General features: G+C 34.4%; 2 non-coding genes and 1 pseudogene across 2 annotated transcripts; 2 read left to right on the forward strand and 1 right to left on the reverse strand.

Moving 5' to 3' along the window:
• Positions 1-584: 584 nt before the first annotated feature.
• Positions 585-7508, forward strand: LOC149564932 (serine/threonine-protein phosphatase 5 pseudogene; annotated as a pseudogene).
• Positions 7509-7706: 198 nt separating this feature from the next.
• TRNAL-UAG (transfer RNA leucine (anticodon UAG)) lies at positions 7707-7786 on the forward strand. The gene has a single exon. It is a non-coding gene; the product is annotated as a tRNA-Leu (tRNA).
• A 258-nt stretch (positions 7787-8044) lies between these two features.
• Positions 8045-8118, reverse strand: TRNAN-GUU (transfer RNA asparagine (anticodon GUU)). Its single transcript has one exon. It is a non-coding gene; the product is annotated as a tRNA-Asn (tRNA).
• Between the last annotated feature and the right edge of the window lie 13633 nt (positions 8119-21751).

A 21751-nucleotide genomic window follows, 5' to 3' on the forward strand; every position in this document is an offset into this window, starting at 1 on the left:
TGTCTCCCTTAAACTCATAACCAATCCATCTTGATGTGTTTTATATGTATTAAAAAAAGTGGGTTGTACACAATGATTATGGTCTTCTATAGTCATTACATGATACAATCATGTGTGGAATTAAAGCTAAGATATTGTTGGAAGCAAGATGCAATATTTGAAGGTTCGGGCTCATTAGTTAGATATTAGACATTGCTTGTAAAATTGTTTTTCTTCATGACCAATATTCTCATATTTGAAATATTTCCAATCAATGTTAGATTTTCATTTCTAAATTAGTTGTTCCAATATCAAGAATATGGAAAGTTGAACATTTTGATATTGAAAGTGAGAAAGATTTATTCAAGATCATATTGTAAATTAATAGACTTAATGTTAGAAAACTTTATTCGCATAATTCTTTATGTATAAGAATAATATGACTGTTTTATTTCAAGATATTTATTTCTTAAAACATCTTTCCTTAAAACTTTTCCTTCAACAAAATAAATCCCACATAAAAGAATAAATCTGGTACAGAATTGTCCATATTGTATTGTTTATAATTTTTACACTAGAGTACATGATATATTTCCTTTATCCCAATATCGATTGACTTCACTAAGAAATATAATTTCGAAGAGGAATCTCATTGTCACGAACAAGTATCATTGTTGCAAGCCTGGGATTCGCTACAAGTGTTGCCCTCACTTGTTGATATCACTGTTCCAAATGGGAAAAAGATTACAGTTTGTGGTGACATTCATGGCCAACATAACAACCTTCATTACATCTTTGAGCTGGATATAATGGACTACCTTCTAAGAAAAATCCGCATCTTTTCACTGGCAATTTTGTTGATCAAGGATCTTTTTCAGTTGATGTCACACTTCTTCTCTTTGGATTTAAACTCACGTGTCCAAGTGGGATTTCTCTTTCTAGAGAAAATCATGAAAGAAAAGAGTATGAAAAATATTTGTGGTTGTGGGGATGAAGTGAAGTCCATGTATAATGACCCCATGGCACAATTTTTTTATGAAGTTTTTTTTTCTGCCTTTGGCTTATGTTATTAATGACAAGATCTTTGTCATGGAGGGTGGTCTCTTTAGTGTTGATGGTGCAATACTTGTTGGTATCGAAGCAAGTGATAAATATAGGGAGCCACTTAAAGAGGGGTTGATGTGTGAAATATTTTGGAGTGGTCTCTTGATTAGGGTACGTGCCTAGCAAATGAAGATCTTTAAATATCACATATTAAGGAGAAAATTAAGCTTGAAAAATATAAGTCAACTTTGACTATTTGACACTTTTAGTGTTGGAAGGAAGCTTAGTGTGTGATGTTTAAGCTGACAGGCAAATGAGATGTAAGACAGCCGTTTGGGAAAGATGTGACAGAGAGATTTATTCAAGAAAATAATTCCATGAAGTAAAGAATATAAAGGTTATGAAATTGAGCACCATAGAAAACTTATAACTGTTTGCTTAGCTCTTAATTATTGTGACCAGATGTGCAATAAGGTGCATTCATAAGATTCAATATGGCATTACTATTTACTTAAAACAAATGAGTACAAATTAAATGGCCAAAGCAGAGGATCCTTAAAGAATGTTGTCCCCAACAAGTGTAATGCCCTTTGTAGGTTTTAACAAAATATTAAAAAAACAAATAATAATAAAAGAATTTGCGATAGGCCCTTATATAAGTGGTAAGGGTGTAGCCATTGTATATTATTTTCAGTTAAAGCAGAACCTAAGCTTGGGTTGAGAAGGGACAATTCTGATTATAGTTTTCTATGGGATGATGCGCAGAGTCGCACGATTCGAAATTATTAGGAGCGGCTTTGTTGCTTTCGTGATGAACTATTTCCATTTCCAAATTGTTCTAGACACTTTTACAGAACATATGTCAATAAAAGGGGAAGCGTTTGTTCTGTTTATTGAAAAGTGCAAAATTACATGAAGTGAATAATCTGCCGGAACATTTCAAGGCAGTAAAAAGTAAAGTATGTGTTCATTTTAATAACATCAAATCAGTAATTATTGATGTTTCAGCCATCCGCTTGTGTTGTATACGTCGATTTCCTATTTGAAAGCTGTATTTTGATTTTGCTACAAGTTCTTCATTAATTAGGGTAAGGATCTGGCTCTCATTTTATCAGAATTCATTATTCGCAATACTTATCGAGTGCAAAATTGTTTATTTTGAAAAGAGAATAAAGCCAGAACCTCAAAGTCACATTGCCATTTGACTGTATTTATTAATTTTACAGTCTGCATCTCACCTTTTGGAAATATATTCTACTTTAGTTGACGCCTAAGATTGTTTTGTACAATCATATCGTGTCTGCTTGATCAGGCTGCATTACGCCAAAAACAATTTCCAATTATTTTTCCCTGACAACTCTCTGCCAAATTTGTCTGTTATATAGCGGATTTAAACCGCAAATTAATTGTTTCAATGAATTATAGATATCAGAGTCCGGCGTAGCATAAATACACGGTAGGTAATGACGGCACGCTAAGTAACAAATATCAGTTATTTGAGCTCCTTCTGGTAATTGTTTTAGGTATGTCGGATTTTGGAAATGGCGCAGAATAAATAATATTTAAAATTGGCAAAGCTGGAGCGTTGGAACGGGAAAACCATGTGTCAAAGAATAGAGATGAAATATTCCAAATGATGGAAATAAAAATGAAAGATAGATAGATAAAATTTTAACGTCCACGAGGCTAAAAATAGTCTATGGGACAGCAAGACAACTCAAGCAAACTTAAGTAGCGTTGTTCGCCTCTTGTGTAGACTAATGATGAGCCCCCCCAATTGCTCAATGTACTCTTCGTTGAACAGGTTATGCCAAGAACTGTCACATATAGTATCCGCAAACTTATCCCTGCTATCCTTGTAGGCCTCACATTCTAGAATAAAGTGTTGTTCAGTTTCCACTTTCCCAGAATTGCAAAATCTGCAAATTCTCTCTTCCCAAGCCTCCTTTGGCCTCTTCCAACGCCCGGTCTCATAATGAAGTTGGTGAGAGTTGGTTCTCAGCTGAGCAATAAGAATTTTAGCTCTCCAAGAAATGTTGGCTCCTATGTACGCTTTTTCGAGTTGATCACAAGTGGGGTTGAACTCATTTATATAATATAGTTTTTTCCTCCCAATCTCGCTTCCCCAATTTCTCTTGTAGAATTTCTCCATAACAAAGACCTTTATTTATTTATTATTTGTGGGGCACATATTGAAATGAATATTTCATTTACTCATCCACTTGATGTTTTGTTGCATCCATGTCCTTTTTCTCTTACATAGTGTGTCCCTAAAGACAACTTTCGGCCATCTATCCTCTTCCATTTTTTCGATTCTTTTTAGATAGCTTAAAAGGTGAACCATAGCAAGTGCCTCGATAGGCGCAGCCCTCATTTCACTTAGCATGATGTCATATGGAACAGTGCTTTTAATTTTAAACTTGCTTGTAATCAAGTGCTTTTGGATTCCTTCGATTTGTTTCCATTGTGCTATAATAGTGCTGTTGGCCCATAATTCACACCCATAAAGAACAACTGGCAGCACAAGAAGACCAAACAAGGTTTGAATAGTTTTCCAATCCCACAACTCCGCTTCACGGCACCTATTCTGAAGAGTGTAGAAAGCCTTCCATCCACCTAATGTCCTTTTATACCTGCAGCTAGACCAATTTAGTTTTTTGTTGAAATCGATGCCAAGGTATTTATATTCCGCAACTTCTTCGAGAACACTTTCATTGTAATAAAATTCATGTTGATGCTGTTTTTTATTATTAGAAAAAATCATAACTTTGATTTTGTTGATATTGACCTGCATCCCCACCATTCTACAAAAGCGCTCAAGAGAAGATAGATGGTCTTGCAAAACACTTTTTTTGACATCTCTTGCTCTCTCATCCTGATGATGGATCACGTAGTGTGATTCGAAACGTTGATGGAAAAAATCTCCACACAATCTAATCCAGAAACTTATTAACAGAACTAAGATGGATTGTTGAAATCTGATCGCATTAATTAAAATGAGGTCGTCCGCATATAGGAGTAGCTTTATAACAAATTCTCCTAGCTGAATGCCTTCACGCTCTTGTGTGTTTAACCACTCTTCCAGTTTGTTAATATATAAACCAAATAAAGTAGGGGATAAAGGGCAGCCCTGTTTGACCCCGATATCGCTCTTAAAACATTCTAAAATGCCATCTGAAGTTCTGATTTTTACTTTCACCTCTTCGTACATCCTATGAGCAGCAGCTCTGAGATGCCTAGGAATCCCCAATTCTTCCATCCTCAACCAAAGCTTGTCTCTCAGAACGGTATCAAAAGTCTTTTTGAAGTCAACAAAGAAACAAAAAACCTCTTCCTTTTTCTCCCACTCTTTTTCAATAATGTGTCTCAGAGTGACACAATGATCCACTGTCGAGTGCTTTGACCTAAAACCAGCTTGCCCTTTAGCACGTTTATGATTTTCTTCTGCCCATTTGCTAATCCTATTTTCTATCATACTGCCAAAAAGTTTAGCAAAGAGGGGATTGATCATTATAGTCCTGTAGTTGGAGGGATTGTTAACATCACCACTCTTAAAAAGTGGTATTGCAAGGCTGAATGTCCAATCTTTCAGAAACCCTTCCTGGCAGATTTTGTTGAAGATTTCAGTGATGTGCGGTGCAAGAGTTTTCATACCCCACTTCAAATATTCAGCTTGAAGCGCAACAAGGTCTTTTGCTTTGCCTCCACCCAACTTCTTAATCCCTGTCTCTATCTCTTGCACAGTAAAAATATTTGTGGTATCATTGACCAAAGGTGGTTGTCCCACTTCACCCTCTTGTTCATAAAGTTTCTTAGCATAATCAAACCATTGGGTGGCAGTAATATTATTTTCAGTTTGCTTCCTCCTTGGTTGGAGTTCTTTCCAAAAATGTTTGGGGTTATTTCTACCCAAGAAAATTAGCTCCTCTCTCCTTGTGGACATAAAATCGATTTTCTTCTTCTTTAGGATCTGTTTGTAGGTCTTAATGTCAAGGTTAGTTTTATTTGACTCCCTTAGATTTCTCCTAGCCCTCTTGCATTCCTTATCAAACCATGCATTGGCTGGAAAACAATTAGTTTCAGATTTTCTATTTTTTGCTCTCTTGCATTTTGAAAGAGCCTCGTGAATCAGATTTGATAAATCATGACTGTTAACACTATGCTTATACATAGGGTGTCCCATACAAAGTTCTTCAAGAGTAGCCCTAAAAGTGTTACTATTTTCTGAAGTTAACAAAATTCTGCCCTGAGAAGGTGGGTGTTGAGGGCCTTGGATTTTTGCCCCAATTCGCCTATCCTTTGCCCAATACAAATTTACGTACAACAGTCTATGATCTGATTTGAGATCCCAAATGTGCTCTCCAATTTCAACTTCTTCAATATTGTTATACAAATGCTGTGAACAAATTACATAATCTACCACACTTGCCTCGTTGTATGTGTTGCAAGTGAAATTGCCCGACTTAGCCCATCTAGCCAAACCATTACAGATTATTAGATCAAATGTGCCATACAAAGTGATCAATTCTTCCCCAAAATGATTGCAGCCTTTAGCATCTTCGGATATTCTATCCCATTGATGATTTCTCTCTTCTGTGAGCCAAATAGGGTTATCATTTACTTTGGAGCTGAAAATACTTGCTTGCCAATTTGCTGTCCTAGCATTGAAATCTCCAACAAGAAGGACATCCCCACGTTGTGAAAAAATAGCAACATCTTTCTTTAACATAGCATAAGGGTCATTGTGATCTAAACCACACTTTTTATAAATTTTAGATACTTGTGGAGCAAAGTAACAAGCTGCAATCCTGAGAAGAGTGTTATTTTCCACAATTTTGAGCCATATAAATTGTTTATTAGAATCAGTCTTTTCCAGCTGAATGACACGACCTTCTCTTTCTTTTACTAGAACCATTATACCTCTATGACCTTTACCATTTCCCGCTGCCTCATTCCACACTGCCATCTTCTAGTAGCCTTCAAACAATGGGGTCTTACATCCCTCATGCTCATGTGTCTCTATGAGACAAATAATGTCTTTGCCTTCCACAATAGGCCCTAACCCAGGCCCACGTCTCCACGGATAACCTCTGCAATTCCAACAAACTAAACTTAAAGATGCTTGAGTTAAGCTTGATTGTTATTTATTTTGATGTGAAAGACTCGAAGTTGAGTTATTATCGCTAGGTGTGATTATGGATCTTGTTGTATCGCTGCCTGTTAAGGTGTTTGTTGTTGCACTTTTGTTGCCTTCTTGCTGCCCTTCATTGTAGCGGTGGCCAAAATGAGCAATAACTGCTTTTCCCTTGAACATCCAAACTCTTTTGCCTTCATTTCTAGCTGTTCTGATTTTTTTCATTTCCATCCTTCTTTCTACTTGCTGTCTCATAGTTAAATCCTCCTCTAAAACGAAGCGAGAACCCCTCAAGAGCTATTTTTTGTTAAGTAGATTTTGTTTGTCACTAATGCTGAGCATGACTATGTTGATTTGCCTATTTCTCTCAGCGTGTGGTTTGCCAACCCTCAAAGCTTGGCAGATTTGTCCTTGCCACAACAGCACATCTTGTAGAAAATCCCTTGTTAGGTCAAGGGTATGTTCACCTTCCCCATAGTCTTTTATCCCCTTGATAATTATATTGGATGCCCTAAGTTGCCTTTCCTTGACCTCTTTGTCTTGCGTGTTCACACGAATCTTTGTCTCTTCCTTGAAAGATTTTAATGACCCCTCTCTGTAAGACATCAAAAAGTCAGATAAGCAGTTTCCTGTAATTTTTGTAGGTTCTAGGTTAATTATAGATAATTTTTGGAATTTGACTGGGTGAGAATTTTTAACATAAGTCTAATCTAACAAAGCTAACAAAGCTGACTGGAAAATTATCTGTGATAGATCAGTATTAAGAAATTAGTTGTATTGTGTAATCTTCCCTCTACAAAAAGTTCTTTCATGCTGCTCACCTATAGACTATCCCTATCCTTGTACTTGATGTGAATATTTCATATGCAAGACAATCTTTGATCTCTCTGTTCCCGTTCTTCTTTAGAAGACGTTTCACTTTCCAAGTTCACATCGTAGATGAGAACTGATACTCAACTGAACAATTAAAATTTTAGGTTTTCCTTTATCAGGAATCCTGTATTTTAGAACATTGATCCACAAAACACAAATCTTTATTTTATCAGAATGCAAAGAAGTGAAGAAAAGAAAATCTGCAAACAGGAGGACAAACAATTCACAGGCATGTATTTGACACATTCAAACTTAAATACGTTCCATGATTGCATCTGTTGTCTTTAGCCTTTACCCTTCATTCCTCTTTGTTCCCATTCATCGCTGTTTTGTCAGAGCTTTCATTTGAGTTTGACTGTTTTTACAGGTAAAACGCAGTGACTTCCTTTACCTGATGAGTTGTTTGCATAACTTGTCTGAAGGTATAAAGCGGGACTCCTCTCTTTCCGTCGTCGACGGACATTTTCTGGCTAATTAGTCGAAATATTGTTCTATTGCTCACAAATAGAATTCCGTGCCTGCACACTTGTATGAGAAAGAAGCAAACTACTGATAGAAATATTATCTACAGAGCATCCAAATCTGAAGTAGAAGACATCATTCGTCAAACCATGCAAGCTAACAAACAAAGGAGACAATGCTAACAGAATTTAAACTATTAACAAAACCATACGTCGACAGTTTGGCCGAGTGGTCTAAGGCGCCAGATTTAGGCTCTGGTCCGAAAGGGCGTGGGTTCAAATCCCACAGCTGTCAATTTTATCAGAATTTTAACATGCTGTAATGATCAGTTGATTCCGTTTTCAACTTTTAATCGTAGGTATGGTTCAGCTGGTTAAGCTACCACTATTGAATAATGATAATGTCTGTCTATATAAATTCAATTCAGAGGGCGAATTTTTTTTATTGAAATAATGTTTCAGAGGGCGAATTTGCTTTCCTAACAAGACAGTTGAATAAAATGAAATTAAAGTCAACTAGTGAAAATCATCCAATCAACCACGATAATGTCAGCGCTAGAGGGAGGGCTTGAACCTCCGACCTTGTGGTTAACAGCCACACGCTCTAACCAACTGAGCTACTCCAGCTTCTGATTTGTTCCACTTCTTAACGAAAATTTCCCCTAAAACTAAACTAAAGGTGCCTACTCTATTATTAATGAATTCGAATTATAACGATGTGCAATCTAAAGATAACTATTCTGCACGCACAGTAACATGTTTAAGGAACACTGCAATGAATCTAAGCTTCAAGTTCTTCACATCATATCAGAATGAAAACTAAGATTTTATTAAGTCAATTTGTTGCTTACACACATTTAGTGATATTAATAGTAGAATATTATAATGATATGATTTCTATCTTAGAAATTCCACTTCAAATTATATTATATGAATTAATATTTTGATATCATACATTTTTTGAGGTTGTTTGAATTCGTATAAATTAATTATTTGTTACATTTTATTACAGTTATGTCATGTTGATTTCCACCTCCAAGTCTTTATATAGAAAAACTATCTTTACATATGTCTATTTGTCCAATTCCAAGATCAAAGTTGCTATGAATGAACTAATAAGAACCAAAAACATGTCAATTTGATAATTAGAATAAGAAAATTCATCATCATAATCAATTCCCTCAACCTATGAATATCCTTTCATAATCAATTTATCATTTTACATCCATTTGAACCAATTGAAATCCCATTTGCTTATCATTTGACAATTTAACCAACTCCTAGGTGTCAAATTCTTCTTTAAAGAATATACCTGATCATCCATTGTCAACTTCTAGTCCTCTTTGTCATCTATCTCTACTCTTAGAATTATATTACAAGTCACACCGAACCAGGTGCCCCATCGAATTTGGAGGTCGGACTCAGCCGAACTGGTAGGAAGTTAACAAAGTACATATATAATATATATAAAGTATCTCATTGATCAAATTGTATTTTATCAAATAGATCTCAAAAGTTAAAACATGAGTTCTTATTTAAAACTCTTCAAGCACTTAATGATATCCTCTTCATCAAGTTCATCTTGTATCCTTGGTCCAATATCAGGTGTACCTACAACAAGTTTTAGCTATAATTACACTGTAGACTATCCAATACCATTGAAGTACTTGAGTACAAAATAAGCCTTTATTTTTGTTAAAGAAATGGCAGTCTAAATAAAAAATAACTTCTCCAATCATAAAATATCATAGAGCTTGTATTCTTCGACACCATAATCATAACACGTGAAGACCATACGCCTCACTACCAAACCGTATTCTTGTCTTGTAAAGAGTATTCTTGTCTTGTAAATAAACTTTAACCTATTCTATTAGTCGAATGACCATACGCCTCACTACCAAACCGTCAAATGTTTTCAAGGATTTCCGTCTATTCAAATTCAATGGTGCAATGATATTATATCCAAGATGAAAAAGCTACTCCACATGACTCCACATGTTATCTTATACCAAGGATATTTAGCGTTTATATTCCCATTGTTCATTGGAACTTAGATAAAGTTGAATAAATTATAAACAAGAATAATTTTTAGATAGGGGACATCCCCATAAATTAGCATTCCACTAATATTTGTTTTTTCCTATTCTTTGTAGTATATTTCTTGAAAGGTGCTCGTTTCATAAATTTATGAAATTTGAAGAGTTTATAGATTTAAACTCTAAAGGAATTTGGTTCATTTTCAGAAAAATCTATTGATTCCAATTGGTACATTTTCTCAAACAACTTGAAATGGTTTCGTTATAATTGTTCATTAAGGACCTTATTAAAATGAATTCCTCCTTTTAATTGATTGTGTGAGAGATCTATTAACTATTTACTTGGAAATGTAATGAATATATATACAATGTACAGTCCACATCTCTCCCTTTAAAATGATTTAATAATTCATCTTGATGTGTTTGATATGCATTGAAAATAAAATCTATACAAACCATTATAATTTTCTGTAATCATTACATGTAATGATACAATTATATATGAAACTAAAACTAAAATATGGAACATCTTTCATTTTTCCTTTTTCATTTTTCCTTCAACAATAAATCTTTTACAAATATTATTAAGTATTGTCTAAATACTATCGGAGTTAATGTTCCAACAATAGTAAATAAGTAATTGTTGTACATTTGGCAAATCTTGTTTGAGTTGATGACAACATAAGTTCAGTTCAAGAGTGAGTTAAAGAGTTTTAGTTTGAATCAATATCCAATTGTACATATGTGTTTGAGTTAAGTGTCCATAAGTTTCAATTAGCTGTCAAGTTTATGTGTGTATGTGTGTGTTGTCGATAATGAAATCAATTTAATTAGTAGTCATTTAGAAATGTTAAATCAAGGTATTGTGAAAATTGCATCTATTACTCAATAAAATTAAGCTAGAAGTATTTTCTTTCCCCATTTTATTTCTTGTGTTCTATTTTTTTCAATAAATGGTAATGTATTTCCTTTATCTTTGACTTCACTTAGAGATAAAATTTAAGAATATCATTGTCATGAACAAGAATCATTGTAAAACATCGACTTTGGTTTGTATTCCATGGCTAAAAAAAAAATTATCATTACCCCGTGTAAATTGTAGGAGTATGAAGCGTTTGTGGTTTTCTTTTAAATGAAATCATAGTCTTAAGCCACGTGTCTATGCAGGATCAAAATATATTTTTATTATTTAATTTAATAATTACCTATAACAGTTTTATGAAAAATACAAACAAATTGGCTATAGTTATGCAAGTGCATTTTGGCCCCTCCATAGCCAAAACCGCCGTAAGCTTGGGTATAGAAAGGTCAGTTCAAAATGAGTAAGAGCGGCCATTATACAAGCAAAGTGGTTTTGTTGCTTGCAAGAACACGTATTTTCTTCTACCCGCCTGCATTTCCCGATCAGGCGAAGCATTTAAGAGATCGAATGTCGATTGAGTGAGATGTATTTGCCTAGAGAAAGATCAACATATGCTGTGAAGTATCTGATCTGGTTATGGAAAACTAATGCTTTGACAGATCAAATGAACTCAGTCTGCAAGAAAATTTCACAGTAGTAAAATGTGAAAACGAGAATTATTGATTTCAATAGAGAAATCCAGGGGAACAGATAGTATTTCATATATTTAACAGTTGTACAAGTAAATAGAGTTCTGGCGCTTTCTACAATTATATTGTCAACTTTGATTTCCCATTTGAAAGCGCTATTTGAATTGGCTATTAAGTTCCTGCCTATTAAGAGTGACGGTTTAATCTCTCATATTCTAGTCGGAGTTCATCATTTGCAGTGCATATCCAGCGAATTTTTGTTTTTTGAAAAGAGAAAAATGCAAGAACCTCAATGGACATGGGCAAATGAGTGTATCCAGTAATATTACTAGAAAATACTGGAACATAATGTAGTGGAGTGTATGCAATTTATCATTCTGCAAAATTTTGCCACTTTATATGGGTCCTGGATTATTTGTAGAATCAGATTTTGACTACTTTGCAGACCAAATATCGATAGATCTGTCTCCACTCTGGCATTCCGCCAAATATTTGCCCAATTAAACTAAGGGTAAATGTTTCGTCAAATTTGTCCATTATTTTAATGTTTTAAACAACGTTCAATGCATTGTAGAAATGTGAGCCACGTATAGAATAAATACACAGCAGGTTATGAGCACATATTAGGGGAGAGGATCCGGTACTTTAGCGCATTTCAATAATTGTGACAGTAGTTGTTAACTTAATACCCACGCTTGTTGATTTAATATCCAATATTTTTACAAGATCATACCAATAGATGTGACTTTAAAGTTATTCTTGTTAATGATGATTACCCATAAGTGAATGAAAAGTATCCCTTTTCCCAAAAAACAACCAATAATGTGATGCCACATCAGCTGCACAAGTATGGGGGTCTCCAATGCACTATGATTGGTCTCACTTTTTTTTTGGGCTATTTTGGACACTTTGACAAAAAGCATGCTGATGTGGCATCATATTTGATGATGTGGCTCTGAAACCTTAGGGGACATGCCAAGTAAGCTACTATCAAAAAATGAGAGTGATTTGAAATTTCCACATAGGATTTTGAGAAGTGCGAAATTAGGGTGCATAACTACTAGGTCCTCTCCCCTAAGTAACAAATAGAGAAAATTTATGAGCTTCTACATGCCTTTGTTGTAAGTTTGTTAGATTTTGCCAACATAAGTAAACAATATTTTAAAGTACTGAAAGCTAAATTATTAGTACGGGTACACTATTGTTGTAAGTTTGTCAGATTTTGCCAACATAAATAAACAATATTTTAAAGTACTGAAAGCTAAATTATTAGTACGAGTACACTAGGTTTTAGAAGTGATGCCATTAAGGGCCTGTTTGGTTGCTGGAATACAATTAGACTAGGAATAGAAAATTAGAATTCATTTTTAATTCTCTTTTTGGTGTGCCAAATCAGAATTGGGAATAGGAATATGTATTCTCATTTTCCCCCAAAATGAGCATTTGTCCATTCTCCAAAATACTTGTAATTGGAATTGCTATTCCCATTCCCATTTTGAATTTTTCTTATTTGGTAGGTGCCGATCAATCAACCAATGTCTTTTCCGTTTTTTCTTTTGATCTTTCCGATAAACCATTAGGCTTGTTCACAATTTTTTTTGAGTTTTCCAATAAACCTTTGGCACGATTTCATTTTTCAATCTGATGATTTAGTTTTTTTCAATCTGATTCAAGGTATCTGAATGATCTGGAGGCCACGACCCTGACAATCAATAAAGCAAGGTGGATGCACATCAGTGATGTTGGCTACATTGATGATGATGAACAAATCTTCATCGTCGATAGAGTGAAAGAGCTCATCAAATGCAAAGGCTTTCAAGTATGAATATCAACGAAGTGAAACTTTAGAATTCGATGATTTTCTAGACTTCAATGTGTACAAGTTTTTCCAATGAACTAAAGCCACAACATCCATTTTGTCTAAAAAAAAATTCTTATTCAAAAATCAAACACTCCGAATGCTATAATATTTTATTGTTGCTTCTGGCAATCTGCACTGTTGATGCTAAAATTTAAATTATGTTTTTTCTTTTTCATTCATAAAATTTGATAGGGTTCGAACCTTCAATCTTTAATTCAAGTTTTTGCAACCAAACAAGAGATAAATGAAATTGGATTGTAATTTCCTATTCTCATTTCCCATTTCCATTCCCATTCAAATTTTCTCTTCTAATTCCCCGTTCCTATGCCTGCAACCAAATGGGCCCTAAGTGTTGCAATATCGTCATGGCTATCCAGTCATGAAAAATGTTTCTATATGCATTGCCTATGACAACTTTTGGGAAAAAAAACTCATAGTGTTCCCTATTTGTATGATTTGTGTTTTCCATGCCCCTGTAGTTGTTGTCGTGCAATATGAAATGTATGTTTATTAATATAATGGATAGATAGATAGGGAAGTTAAAGAGTGGTTGTCCATGTTTGTATTACTTTATGTTTATCATCTAATTATTTCTCATAAAAGCCCCAAAGAATGATCTCACATGTAGTAATAAGCGATCACACATGTACTAGTAGTTGATCATTTTTTAGTTTTCTTTTTTGTTGATTGGTCTATTTGTACAAATAGTACTATTTTTAGGGTGAGTGGCTATTGGGGGTCTTAGTGTCAAGTTTCGAGGGAACGTTCTAAAATGACACTTTTAGACCACCTCACACTCTATGAGTTCTTCAGAGGGTTTTTTAAATGTAGAAAAGCCAAAATATTAGCTCTAAGCTCTGCTCACCTATAGAGGTTTACTGGGGAAAATTGACAAATATCAACATACTGGATGAGGATCTATAGGTGCATGAAGTTAGCGTGGATGGCTACTAGTTTGTTTCCCCTAGATGAAATCTTAACATTCACGAGACTAAATATAGTCAATGGGACAACCTTCCCATAAACCAAGTTCAATAATTTAGTTCTTTTTGTGCAAGTTGATAATGAGCACACCTAACCACTCAACATTTTCCTTGCTTAATTAGTTGTACAAAGAGCTATCAAATATTATATCCACGAATTAGACCCTCCTATATACATCACATTCTAAAATAAAGTGATGTCGTATTTTGATGTAGAAGCATCCTAGGGTAGTCAATGATCCTGTATGCAGAGGCTTTGAGCTCAAATTTGTGGAGTTATGGTTTGCACAGTTTGGGTTGTGTTTGGGACAAATTCGACAACCTTATTCCTAAGTGCTCATAGAGTTTGGAGTTATCATCTTGAAGGTAAGTCATTTTGGTTTTTTGCTGGTCATGTGTTTCTAATTTATAGGAAAACTTTGGAGATTGTATTCGTAAGCTTTGATCCAAGGGAGTTAGCATGTGTGCTCTTGGATTTTGATCATTGGATGGTAGGTGGAGCATAGGTCTAAGTGTGCTTATTCTAATGTGGACATTTGAGTTAGTTATGCATTATAAATTTGGGGCATGTCCTAAGTATTTAATTATTTCATGTATTTAATATTTGTAGTCAAGCCGACTTGTAGCTTAAAGGTGTATTTAATGAGAGTATTTATTTAACGTCTATTATGCTAGGAAAAATTTTGGCTTGGTTTAGTATAACTAGAGGGTCTTATGGAGTATAGGGGGATAATTCATCAAGCATGGAGGAAGCAAGGAGTGGCTGAGAGAAGTTTGTTAGTAGAGCTAGTAGTTGTGGCTTGAAAAACAAGGAGGTTTCTTGGTGGCTTGCAAGCACAAATTTTAATTATTCTTGGAGTTCTCTACTAGATTGTAGATATGGACTAGCTAGGAGTTGGATCTTGAGGTCTTATAGAATTACTATTGTAATTACTTATGTATTTGGTCATAACTTGGAAGGCCTTATAGTCAGGCATGTTGGATGTAAATATTATGATTCTATTATGAGAACCAGTGTTATTCTAGATTTGAATCTCTATGTTATTATTTATATTCTATTGTATGGTTAATTGCTAGGGGTTAGGACATCTCCTTTGGGCATTCTCCTACCTTGCACTGCATCAAGTGGTATAAGAGGTGAAGGTTGATATGGTGGCAATTTGTTACTTTGGGATTACAAAGATCTTGTAAGATGCCTTCAAGAAGATTGGACCCTAGGATGATTGATGATATTTGTGATGTGGAGACTAGGATTTTATAGAAGGTTAGATCAGATTTTAGATCTAAGATGGAGTTGATGAAGAATAAGATCATGAGAGCTATTGTTGGTGTACCTAGGAGTTTGGGTGCTGGAGATGGTTAAGAGGAACCTCCTAAAGACTTTGAAGTTGTTGGATCTAGTGGCAAAGATAGAATTGATCACATGGAGAGACCTATGGAAGATAGAGCTGGTCAGTTGGGTAGATCTAGATCTCAGTTGAAGTTGAAGCATATTATGGACATTTCTAATTTCTTAGGTACTTTGAATTATGAAGAATTGATTGATTGGATTGGTGAGCAATAAGTCTACTTCAAGTTAGAGAATACTGGAACTCCACTCAAAGTGAAGTTGACACAAACTAAGCTAAAAGGATATGTTACTTTATGGTGGAAAGAATTGCAAAGAGATAGAGAAGATGAGGGTAAAATGCAGATCACTAGATGGAGATTGATGGTTACAAAATTGAAGTCTAAGTTCATTTATGTTGATTATGAACTTGATTTATTTAAGAGATTGCAGAATCTGAAGTAGAAGAATATGGCTATGAAGGATTACACTAAGGAGTTCTACAAGCTAACTATTTGGTTTGGGGATGGAGAGTTGTCTAAATAAAAGGTGGCTCTAGATATAATAATAGCTTGAGATTCAATATCCATGATGAGATTAGTATGTTGAATATTGCTTCAATTGAGAATGGTTATCAGTATGATTTGAGGGAAAAAAGAGAAGTTAAAGAGAAGACATCAAGGTATTTCTTGAGGTAAGGAAAAGAAAGAACATTCTAAGAAGGATAAATGGATTACTAAAGATGAACCAAAACCTCTTGGATAGAGAAAGATAACAAACAAAGGTGTTAGTTTGTGGTGACTGATTAGGGAAGTACTCTACATACTTCATAAATTCTTTGGGGTTCGCTTCGCCAATGGTGGCCTACTATTTGCCAATGGCTAATATTTGCCAATTGGCTATTGTTTATATTTGCCAATTTATGGTCAACATGTTGCAACTAATTTTAACCCTAAAGTGGAAAAAATACTTGTATAAAAGGGCTTAGGGTTAAGGATTATTTCATAAGGTGTGATGCAAAAATTGGTTCTTGCAGCGGTATTGAGTTGTAAGGGATTATAGATTGTAATTAGGTTGTAATCACTGGATCATAATAATATTGGACTTGTTATTTGTTGGACATAGCCCAGGAATTGGATGAACCATATTAAATCTTGGTGTTTTGTGTTCTTTTTTGTGTGATCTATTATTTTTTGATATTTTTTGTATTTGCATGCAATTGTTATTTTTGTCTAAGGTTCAATTCTAACAAGTGGTATCAAAGTGAGGTTGTTGTTTTTTAGTCATCCTCTATAGGAAAGTCGCATAGTTGAGTGGGAGCAATGGTAGATGAGGGTAAATTGAAGGTTGACAAGTTTAATGAGCAGAACTTTTAGTTATGGAAGATGAAAATGGAGGACTATCTCTATTAGAAGGATTTATGGAAGCCATTGGAAGGAAACCCTAAAAGCCAAGGAACTATGACAAATGAGGACTGTGAGATTTTAGATAGAAAGGCACTTGGAAGCATTCGATTATGCCTGACATCATTAGTGACATTTAACATTACAAAAGCAAAGACAAAAATAGAGTTGATGGAAACTCTAGCGAAATTGTATAAAAAACCCTTCACTTCAAATAAGGTATTTCTCATGAAGCATTTATTTAATATGAAAATGGTAGAAGGTGGATTTGTTGTGGATTATTTAAATGAATTTAATAATGTTACTAGTTAGTTATCTTTTGTGGATATTAATTTTGATGAAGAAATTAGGGCTCTCTTGATTTTGTGTTCTTTGCTTGAAATTTGGAATGGCTTGGTAGTGGTTGTGAGTAATTACATTTTTGGATCTAATACTCTAAAATATGATGATGTGATCAGTGTTATTTTGAGTGAGAAAACTCGTAAGAAATCTTTAGGTGGATCTACATCAAGAAGTGCTTTGAATGCACAAAGAAGAGGTAGAACAACTGAGAGAGGAAACAATTCTCGAAATCATGGGAAATCAAGAGGAAAATCAAAGGGAAGGAGGTCTCAATTGAGAGGACCAAATGACTACTGGTATTGTGGGAAAGTAGGGCATAGAAAGAAAGATTACTGGACTTGAAAGAAAATGGAAGAGCTAAACTAGATGGAGACAAGGAGGCAAATGTGATAATTAACAAATCTGAAGATGATGCTTTATTTCTTTATTTAGAAAGTGTTAATGATTCATGGGTTTTAGATTCGGGTGCTTCATTTCATGCTACACCTCATAGAGGTTATTTCATTGATTATGTCCAAGGGGATTTTGCAATTGTTTATTTGGGAGATAATGAACCCTATCAGATTGTTGGAAAGGGAAAAGTTAAGATCATAGGCAAATTTGTGAAAGTAGGCACCTTATAACTTTGTATAAGTCATATTTTTCCTTCTACTTTAATTGTTTTAGAGAAACATGAATTGTCAAGAATAGTTGTTGTAGTTGAATAGGGAGAACAAATAGTTGCTGTAGATTCTGATATAGGATTGTGGCACAACAAACTTGGGCACATGAGTGAGAAAAGTATGAAAGTACTTCATTCAAAGAAAGTTTTACCAGGTCTGAAATGTGTTGATATGAATTTATGTGAAATTTGTGTGTATAGAAAACAAAAGAAAGTGAATTTTGTGAAGACTGGGAAGGAAAATAAAAGAGAAAAATTAGAGCTTGTGCATACAAATGTATGGGGACTAGCTCAAGTATCTTTCTTCAATAGCTCTCATTTTATGCTACATTTATTGATGATGCAACTAGAAAAGTATGAGTTTATTTTCTTAGATAGAAATCTAATGTATTTCAAACTTTTAAGAAATATAAATGCTTGGTTGAAAATGAGATTGGTAAGAAATTAAAATGTCTTAAATATGATAATGGTGGTGAGTATTGTAGTCATGAATTTGAAGATTATTTCTCCACTAATAGTATTCATAGACATAAAACTATTCCAAGGACTCCACAGGAAAATGGAGTGGCTAAATGCATGAGTAGGACTATAATGGAGTGTGCAAGGAGCATGAGGTTGCATGTTGGGTTGTCCTTACACATGTGGGCATAGGTTGTTAATACTACTATATATTTGATTAATAGAGGTCCCTCTACTCCTTTTGGTTGTGGTATTCTAGAGGAAGCATGGACTGATAAGAAGGTGAGTTATTCTTTTCTCAAAACCTTTGGTTGTGAAGCATTTGCTCATATAGATCCTGAAAATAGAACCAAGCTGGAAGCGAAGTCAAAAAAATGTGTATTTGTTGGATATGACATTAATGAATTTGGTTATAGGCTTTGGGATTTTAAAAATCGTAAAATTGTAAGAAGTAGGGATGTCATGTTCAATGAGCAAGTAATGTACAAAGATATGTTGTAGCAACATGAGAAGAAAGAAGATGATTATGTAGTATTGAATGATACTCCAGAAGATGATGTTCCAACAATTCCTCATGATGTGTAATAATCAAAACAACAAAAACCACACACCAGTGAATATTAGACGGTCAACAAGGCTAATTAGACCTCCAGAAAGATTTTCTCTTTCCTTGGATTATATTTTACTTACTAATCTAGTGAGTCTAAATGTTATGATGAAGCTGTGCAGGTGGATACTAAGACTCAGTGGGAGTCTGGAATGAAAGATGAAATGGACTCTTTGCTAAAAAATAAGACATTGGATTTATGCAGGTTGCCTACAGGTAAAGGGGATTTGTTGTTTAGTGTGGAGCCTGATCAGTCTCCAAGTGGGAGATTGTTAGATTATGGTGACTAATTAGGAAAGTATTGTACAACTCCATAATTCCTTGCTAGGGTCATCGGGATTTTGAGCCAACACGTAATTATTAATTATAACCCTAAAGCATACAAATTTTTGTATAAAAGGGCTTAGGCTTAGGGATTTTTTCATAGTGGTGATGCAAAAATTGATTCTTGCAACTGTATTGAGCTATAAGGGATTTTAGATTATAATCAAGTTGTAATTAGTGGATCGTAATAATATTAGACTTGTTGTTTGGTGGGCGTAGCTTAGGGATTGGTTGAACCACATTAAATATTGGTGTCTTGTGTTCTTTTATATGTGATCTATTATTTTTTGATATTGTTTATATTTGTATGTAATTGTTATTTCTATCCCTAGTTTAATCCTAACAAGTGGTATCAAAGCCTACTTGTTTTTCAATTATCCTCTACAAGAAAGTCTCATGGTTGAGTGGGAGTCTCATGGTTGAGTGAGAGTGATGGAAGACAAGGGTAAGTTGAGGGTTGATAGGTTTAATGGGTAGAGCTTTCAGTTATGGAAGATGCAAATGGAAGACTATCTTTATTGAAAGGATCTATGGAAGTTAAATGAAGGAAAAACCAAGAATTAGGAATCTACATCAAATGACGACTATAATTTTTTTGGATAAGAAGGCACTTGGAAGCATTCAATAATGCCTAGCACCATTGATGGCATTTAATATTACAAAAGTGAAGACAATAGAAGAGTTGATGTGAACCCTAGTGAAACTATATGAAAAGCCCTCCACTTCAAACAAGGTATTTCTCATGAAGCATTTATTTAATATGAAAATGGCAGAAGGTGGATCTATTGCAGATCATTTAAATAAGTTTAATACTATTACTAGTCAGTTATCTTCTGTGGGTATCAATTTTGATGAAGAAGTTAGGGCTTTCTTGATTTTGTGTTCTTTTCCTGAAAGCTAGAATGGCTTGGTAATGGATGTGAATAATTATGTTCCTGGATCTAGTACCCTAAAATATGATGATGTTAGTAGTGTTATTTTGAGTGAGGAAACTCATAAGAAAATCTCAGGTGGATCTACATCAGGAAGTGCTTTGAACATACAAACTCGAGACAAAACAACTAAGAGGAAGTAATTTTAGAAATCATGGGAAATCAAGAGGAAAGTCAAAGGGGAGGAGGTCTCAATCGAGAGGATGAAATGACTGTTGGTACTATGGGAAACTAGGGCATAAAAGGAAATATTGTTGGACTTGAAAAAAAAATGAAGGAGATAAACCATATGGAGACAAGAAGGCAAATGTGGTAAGTAATAAATCTGAAGAGGATGGTTTGCTTCTATTTTTAGAAAGTGTTGATGATTCATGGGTTTTAGATTCTGGTGCTTCATTTCATGCTACACCTCATACAGGTTATTTCATTGATTATGTCCAAGAGGATTTTGGACTTGTTTATTTGGGGGATAACAAACCCTATCAAATTGTTGGAAAGGAAAAAGTTAAGATTTTGGGCCCTATTTTATTAGGATTTTGGGCCGACATGTAATTATTAATTATAACCCTAAGGAGGTAAAAATACTTTTATAAAGGGGTTAGGGTTAGCGATTTTTTTATAGTGATAATTTTTTTCTCTGATCTAGTACCCTAAAATATGATGATGTGATTAGTGTTATTTTGAGTGAGGAAACTCCTAGGAAAACCTTAAGTGTATCTACATTAGGAAGTGCTTTGAATGCACAAAGTCAAAGTGGAACAATTGAGAGAGGAAGTAATTTCAAAAATCATGAGAAATCAAGAGGAAAGTCAAAGGGGATGAAGTCTCAATCAAGAGGATTGAATGACTATTGGTACTGTGGGAAACCAGGGCATAAAAAGAAAGATTGTTGGACCCAAAAGAAAAATGAAGGAGATAAACTAAATGGAGACAAGGAGGAAAATGTGGTAAGTAACAAATTTGAAGAGGATGCTTTGTTTCTATCTTTAGAAAGTGTTCATGATTCATGGGTTTTAGACTTTGGTGCTTCATTTCATACTACACCTCATAAAGGTTATTTCATTGATTATTTCTAAGGGGATTTTGGACTTGTTTATTTGAGGGATAATGAACCCTGTCAGATTGTTGGAAAGAGTAAAGTTAAGATTAAGTTGCAGAATGGGAATCATTGGCTACTACATGAGGTAAGACATATTCCAAGGCTAAGTAGGAATTTAATTTCAATAGGGCAACTCAGTGATGAGGGTTGTGTAGCTACTTTTAATGATAAAAATTGGAAGGTTTCAAAAGGTTCCCTTATAGTAGCAAAAGGTGTGAAAGTAGGCACCTTATATCTTTGTACACCTTATATATTTGTACAAGTCATATTGTTCCTTCTTCTTTAATTGTTTCAAAGAAAAATGAATGTTCAAGAACAGTTGCTGCAGTTGAGCAGGGAGAACAAATAGCTGTTGTAAATTCTGATACAACATTGTGGTACAATAGACTTGGGCACATAAGTGAGAAAGGTATGAAAGTACTTCATTCAAAGAAAGTTTTACCAGGTCTAAAATGTGCTAATATGGATTTCTGTGAAAGTTGTGTGTATGGAAAACAAAAGAGAGTGAGTTTTGTGAAGATTGGGAAGGAAATCCAAAGGGACAAATTAGAGCTTATGCATACCAACATATGGGGACTAGTTTAGGTATCTTCCCTTGGAGGCTCTCATTATTATGTTACATTTATTGATGATGCAACTAGAAAGGTATGGATTTATTTCTTTAGAAATCTGATG

Source organism: Cupressus sempervirens, chromosome 3, assembly GCF_028749045.1.
Source record: "Cupressus sempervirens isolate cs-2001-9-10 chromosome 3, ASM2874904v1, whole genome shotgun sequence".
Taxonomy (NCBI): Eukaryota; Viridiplantae; Streptophyta; class Pinopsida; order Cupressales; family Cupressaceae; genus Cupressus; species Cupressus sempervirens.